Genomic DNA, 6,736 nt, shown 5'->3' with positions numbered 1-6,736 from the left:
ATAGAATCATAGAATCATAGAATCATAGAATCATAGAATCATAGAATGGCTTGGGTTGGAAGGGACCCCAAGGATCATCAAGCTCCAACCCCCCTGCCACAGGTAGGGCCTCCAACCTCCACATTTAATACTAGACCAGGCTGCCCAGGATATGGCCTTGAACACCTCCAGGGACGGGGCATCTACAGCCTCTCTGGGCAGCCTGTTCCAGCACCTTACTACTCTCTACTTCCCCCTGACATCCAACTCAAATCTTCCCTCCTTCAACTTAAAACCATTTCCCTTTGTCCTGCTGTTATCTACCTTTTCAAAGAGTTGATTCCCCTCCTGTTTGTAAGCTCTCTTTTGGTACTGAAAGGCTGCAGTGAGGTCACCCCCGCAGCCTTCTCTCCTCCAGGCTGAACAAGCCCAGCTCCCTCAGCCTGTCTTTGTATGGGAGGTGCTCCAGCCCATTATCATCTTTGTTGCTCTCCTCTGAACCCTCTCCAACAGCTCCTTGTCTTTCTTGTATGGAGGGCCCCACATCTGGACACAGGACTCCAGATGGGGTGTCACGAGTACAATCACCTCCCTGTCCCTGCTGGCCACCCCTCTTCTGATGGAGCCCAGGATACCATTTGCTTTCTGAGCTGCAAGAGCACACTGCTGGCTCATGTTAAGTTTTTCAGCTATTCTTACCTTGCTGTATTTGGCCACCATAAGCTCCTCCAAACTACAGCAGTCCTCAGGCAAGTTCTTGTTTGTACAACACTGAGACTGGTAATTTAAGTAGTGCTGGGTAATCTGACCGTGAATCCCAAATAGAAACCTCAATTTTATTGCAGTTTGCTGGTAGGTGTTCTCTGTAAGAATATTTCCCAGCTGAGCACTTTTCAGAGAGTTGTATTGTAAATGTATTACATAGTAAAAGCCAAATAATTTGAAATAAGTTTGTCTTTTGAAAGTTTCACTATAATTAGAATCTAGTGTTAGATTAAGCACTATAGGTATGTATAATGTCATACTAAAATAAAGGAGATTTCTGTGGAGTCTGATTTATCATCCAGGATTTCTGTCTAGATTTTTAACAGCAGAAATTTAAAACGCTTATGACTTCAACTTGCAAAATATATATATCTTTTTATTATATTAATGATTTGTACTCAAATATTAAAAGCAAAACCTGAGAAGGGCAGATTAAAACATCTGAAGCTAATAGTCAAAAAGGGATGTCTTAGTTGTGATATGTGTGTGTTCACGTGGATGCCTGCTAGCATAAATAAGTCCAGCTCATTTAAGAATGGTAACAAAATATTGTAAGAGATTATTTTTTTGCACCTTTATCTCAAAGCACAGAAGGAGATAGCCATTTCAGGAGGCACTGACCTAAGTGCCCCAGAATGTCATGTTGGCAGATGAAGGAGGATAAAAAAGGGACCAACAGCCATGAGGCTGACATCAGATGCCTCTGGACCTGAACCCTGCCTGCTGACAGACTTTCCTGGGCCTGCTACCTGAGACCTGCCTGGACTGCTCTGTCTGTACCTCCTTGCAGCCTGAGGCCAGCCACTCTCCTGCTTCTCTCCCCCTGTGCTTTTGTGGAACAGTGTGCAATGGGACACTGCTGGATCCTGGTGGTGACTATCCGCATTTTACATACAATTCTTGCTTTTTTCCTATCTTTCCTATTGCCTGTTTTCCCTTCCTCACCACCCTAATTTGTAATAGCTGCCAGCCTCCCCTTCCTCATCTCCCTGATTGATTAAGACTTGTAATAAACTAGTTAGACCGACATTTGAATGGTAGTTTCTTAATCTCATGTCAGGTATACATATATCAAAGAACCTCTTCTCCCTCCTATAAACTGAAGTGAGACAAATATGTGCTAATGGCTGAGGAACAGAATGTCATTGAGGATAAAATCAGAGGAATGTGTCTTCCCCTATCTTTCATGAAGGGAAATAATTAAAAATGGCAAGAACTAACCTCCAGCATTTGGTCCAAACCTGGAAGATCAGTCTCAAAATGCCAGCAGAAGGAAATGTAATTATAAAGAGCATCAGCAGATGTTACAGAGCTTCTTGCAGAGCTCTTCACACTCCCTAGGCAAAGTAAAAATTCACATCGGAGGAAAATGAGTTGAGAGATGGAAAGAAAGTAAGTGTGCATCTCACAAAATAAGTCTCTGAAGGTTTCTGTCCATGTGGAGGGTAGTAAATGAAAACCACAGTAATTTTGATCTCTTTCTCAGAATCATTTTTTTGTTTACTGAATTTAAATTTTGGCATCTAATTCATGTGAAATTTCAGTAGCAAGACTGGTCTTAATTGTCTTTTAGAAGGAACTTTGAAAGGCCTTATGATAAAACTTCTTGCCTCAAGGAGATATCAACAGTGTTCAAATGAGGTGTGTTGCCAACAGGGTAATCACATGGCAAAATAGTAACAGAACCAGCATTCACTGGTAGACCGTTGCACATCTGCAAGTAACGCAAGTTTAAACTTTATTCCTATTTTAAATGCCAAAGTCTTCAAATTAGGCAAAATTTAAAATAGCTTCCTTTAGATGTCTTTTTCTATACATCTTTTGGTTTTTAGGACAATTATGTCGAAGGAACATGGGCTCAACCTAAGGGTTAAGAGACCTGCGGTGCTTTGTGTTTATTTATTGTATGTCCCAGAGTCATCTAGGACAGAGCTCTAAGAAGAAGCTGACCAAGGCAAAGAACAGAGCTTAGTAGTGGAGTAAAGGGGTAATACAAAAACAGAATATTGGCTCTTATGCAGACAGGTCTTAAAATAGAATCATCAAATTATGGTTTGGAGCATAGATTAACGAAGTCAAATAAGTAGTGATTCCTCATCCAGTTGATTTTGAAATCTGTGGTATTATTCAGCATCCAAGTCAAGAGAATTCAACTAATCAAATGGAGCATGCATGTTAAAAAATACTTTTCAGGGTGGAATTTTTCAAACCTAAGTAAAACAATCAGCATTTTAAGCAGATTACACTTTAAAATTAGAAATATTCAAGTACAGATGAAAGGGAGAAAGCAACACTTCATCTATTTCTACATACTACTATCTTGCTTTCCGAGAATTGTTATTTAAAAACTACTCTAGGTAAGGCCTCAAGTGCTGTTAAAAAATCCAAACATTTAGCTAATAAAGTAATACTGATTTTTCACTGTAAAGAAAAGAATATATGTAGGTTTTCAAATTGGTTGGAGTATGCTAGTCCGATTTGTTTACCAGTTTAAACAGAGAGAACACACAGAGAAAGAATGCAGTAGCACCACATTAGTAAATAAAGATGATAATTGGTGGTACGTGCTGCCCTGTTCCTCAGATAATCCTAGCTTCATCATTTGCATTGCTAGTTATCATAACATTGGTGTTTTATCACAACTACTCTATATTTATAGGCCTGGGAATCCTTTGGCTTGCTTGAGAAGTCTAAGGTGGCACAGGAAGTGTTGTCATGCTGCTTAGGGGTGCTCTGCTATTGTTGTCAGACTTTCTGGTGTGATAAGACTCCTGCTCAGAAGTTTTGAAGACTTTGCTCAGAAGAAACAGGAGGAAAAAAAGAGCATTTCAGGCTACAATTTGCTAGTTGCTATGTAAGGACTCAAAATTAAGTGCATTAGCAAGCACTTGGTAGTAATCGTACACTCAGAGCCTGCTAACCTAAGTTAGGGAAGTATTGACATTAATAATAGAAGAAGGTAGCTGTATACAATATCCAGTATATACAAATAAAGCACCATCTACCTCATCCCTGCTGAAGCTGATACTCTTGAGTGCCTTTCCTGGCAAGTTTCATCCTCAGCAGTGAGCACCCTGATTCCCCGAGGCTTGCAGCAGACAAGCCTGGTGCTAAGGACTTCCTTTCCTCCTGTAGGAAGCGTGTCATCCACACACCTGCCCTGACAAAGTCACAGAATCATTGGAAAAGACCTCTAAGATCATCCTGTCCGACTGTCCACATATCAATATTTCCCACTAAAGCAAAGTCACTCGCCCTGGTTTGGGTGATAAAGCAGGTGCTGTCTACTAAGATGTCTCAAAAAGGAAAGCACTTTTATGCTGTTAGTCTTCAGTCTTGATCCAATTTTGGAGAGAGACAATGTGATTTTCAGTGGCTGCGCTGGAAGCAAGATGAGGCCTTTGATGTTTCTAAACTATTCACTTTTCCTTCCAGCTCTTTTGTCCAAATTTTGCTTTATTCTTAAGTGCATTCATAAAAGCGAAGTTTAAGGCACTTCAGTAAGGAAATCTTATAGCACTGCAAAGCTTAGCTGATTCTAGTGTTCATTTATCCCCATACATAAAAAGCTCCAACTGTAGTCAGCAGGCAGCCTGCATATGTGAGGTGTTTTGAGTTATGCAGTTCCTGTGTGGGAGTTCCTTTCAAATTTGCTGCTTTGTATTTCTAATCAATGGTTTAGCTTTTAATTGATTGGCTTTTGATTTAATTGACATTTATTACAATTCTCTTGCTCTTTGCTCTGTTGCAGCTGTACTTAGCACACATCTGATTGTACTTGCAATGGGCCCACTAGTTTTTTTCCCATGGAAGAAAAGGCTGACTCCAAAGTCTCAAGTTTTCTTTTTCTCATTTTGTGTTTTTCTGGATTTAGAAATATGAGGCTATTTGTTTCATGCCTTGAAGTTTATTTGTTTCATTAAAAAATAATAAATATATGCCATTAGTATTGTTACAGCTGCTAGCTATAGCTATAAGAGTATTTCATATTTAAATGAAATGTCAAAATAAGACTAGTTTTAAAATATTAATTTATGATTAATATGTTAAAAGTGTCAGTAAAGAGTGCCATTCCTTTGTAATGTGGCTTATGAAAGCACTGCAAGGCTCAGCATTGCATGTTGCTTTGTGATTCCAAAATATAACCAATTTTAAGTCAGCAAAAACTTGAAGCAGCACATGGCTATACTGAAGTAATATGCAGTGCACCTCTAAAAATGTATTGATATTAATGTCCTGACAAATATATAAAGTCTTTGCATAGAATATTCAGGTTTTGATGTCTAAGACTTACATTTTGAGCTTTCTTTCCAGCATCTTCAGCTTTTAAAGCTGCCACAGCTACAAGCTGATAATAGCATTGAACTCTTATATTGTACATCATCTTAAAAAAACAAGTCCTTGATTCATACATAGGTTTCTCTGAAAGCAATGCTTCCTATTTATTTTCATGGAAACTACAATAGACAAGAAGAACACTGTAACAATATTTGACAGAGCAAATTCTCAGCTACAGAACGCTGCTTTTCAACATAGTCACCAGCATTAGCTATGCATTTTTACCTGCAGTTAACAAGAGCTGCATGCCATACTTGTAACAATCTACACTAACAGAGGAGACCAACTATTTCACAGCTCCTATAATAGCAGTGTTTCTGAAATGCATCATGTACCACCTCACTCAGTCATGTGGATGAGCTGATGGAGATGCTCATCATTCTGAGGTGTGACAGCTGTGCATGGCCAGCCAGAAATGTGTCCTGTCTTTCACACTGCTGTGGCCATTGCTGAAACACATCACTCACCCCTCACTACACTGACATCCACTGGTTTTCATAAATAATCAGCAAGCGTTGATGAACGTCAGTGGATGCCACGTCTTCTGCATGGAGGAATTCACTTGCTTCCTACTCACTTCTACATAAGACACCATTCTGTCAGACCACCCCTCTGCTGCCATCTGTTAGACAGCTACAAAATGTGGTGGAATATTGGTGGGAAGGTACAACCTCTACTGCCGTCTCACCATCATATGCCTCTGATGTTGTGGGCCAACATAACAAAAAAGGAAGCACTACTTTTTAAGCAGCTCTCACAGATAATGAATGTGAGCCCCTGAGAGGCTACACGGCTTACCTTACTTACTTACTTATATCTTTTTTTTTTTGCTTTTCGACTTCTAATTTTTTATGTAATCCAATTAAAGATTCCATTTTATTTTATACTTGCCTTGAGAGGATTCAATAACAGCAGATGTCTCTCTGTAGGTTACCAAGTACAAGGTAACATGCTGTGGATATTTCATGTCTATCAAATTTAAATGAGAATCAAGTTTGTCTTGGTCTGGAGTTTTACAACTGTAAGTACTGGAAAATATTGATACATTTTATTGATACACTCTTTTCTTTCCCTCTGCTTTCTGTTACATCTCTTTTCTTGTCATTTTTCCCTCCTGGAGCCTTGATCTCAGTATTTATCATCTCTGCGTGGGAGTCTGTCCATGAAGACATTTTAACACAGATCTTGTATTTAGCCAGTAAGTGTTACTGCTCCAAGTGTTTCTGTGCAATACACCACTAACTCATCACGGTAATTTTCTATCACCCTTTAATGAAGATGATAGACTCTTATACAAGAGTCTTCAAAAAACAAGTGAGCGTCTTCTATCAAGGGAACAGTGGCCGGGCCTAAATACCAAGACAGGCATTTCCTAGTATGTCACAAGACTTGTAGGAGTCAAAGAATGCTTTAAGTTTCCACAAAACTCATTGACATGTTTTTGTACAAGACAATTCTTAGCACACATAAGACTTATGTATGAAGTGAACCTGATATTTCACTGGTGTGTGCTCTGATTGTATGAACATTCCGGGTCATGCAACAAGGAGATTTCACAGCGCTACCCAGCTGCCAGCTGAACCACGTCAGATAGCCGGCTGAACTCAAGCAGAAGAGTTTTTTCATGTAGTTATAGAAACAACAAACGTATTTT

Source organism: Lagopus leucura, unplaced genomic scaffold (genome assembly GCF_019238085.1).
Source record: "Lagopus leucura isolate 7727_CA_CO unplaced genomic scaffold, USGS_WTPT01 Super-Scaffold_810, whole genome shotgun sequence".
Taxonomy (NCBI): Eukaryota; Metazoa; Chordata; class Aves; order Galliformes; family Phasianidae; genus Lagopus; species Lagopus leucura.
This window is presented reverse-complemented; position numbering follows the sequence as displayed.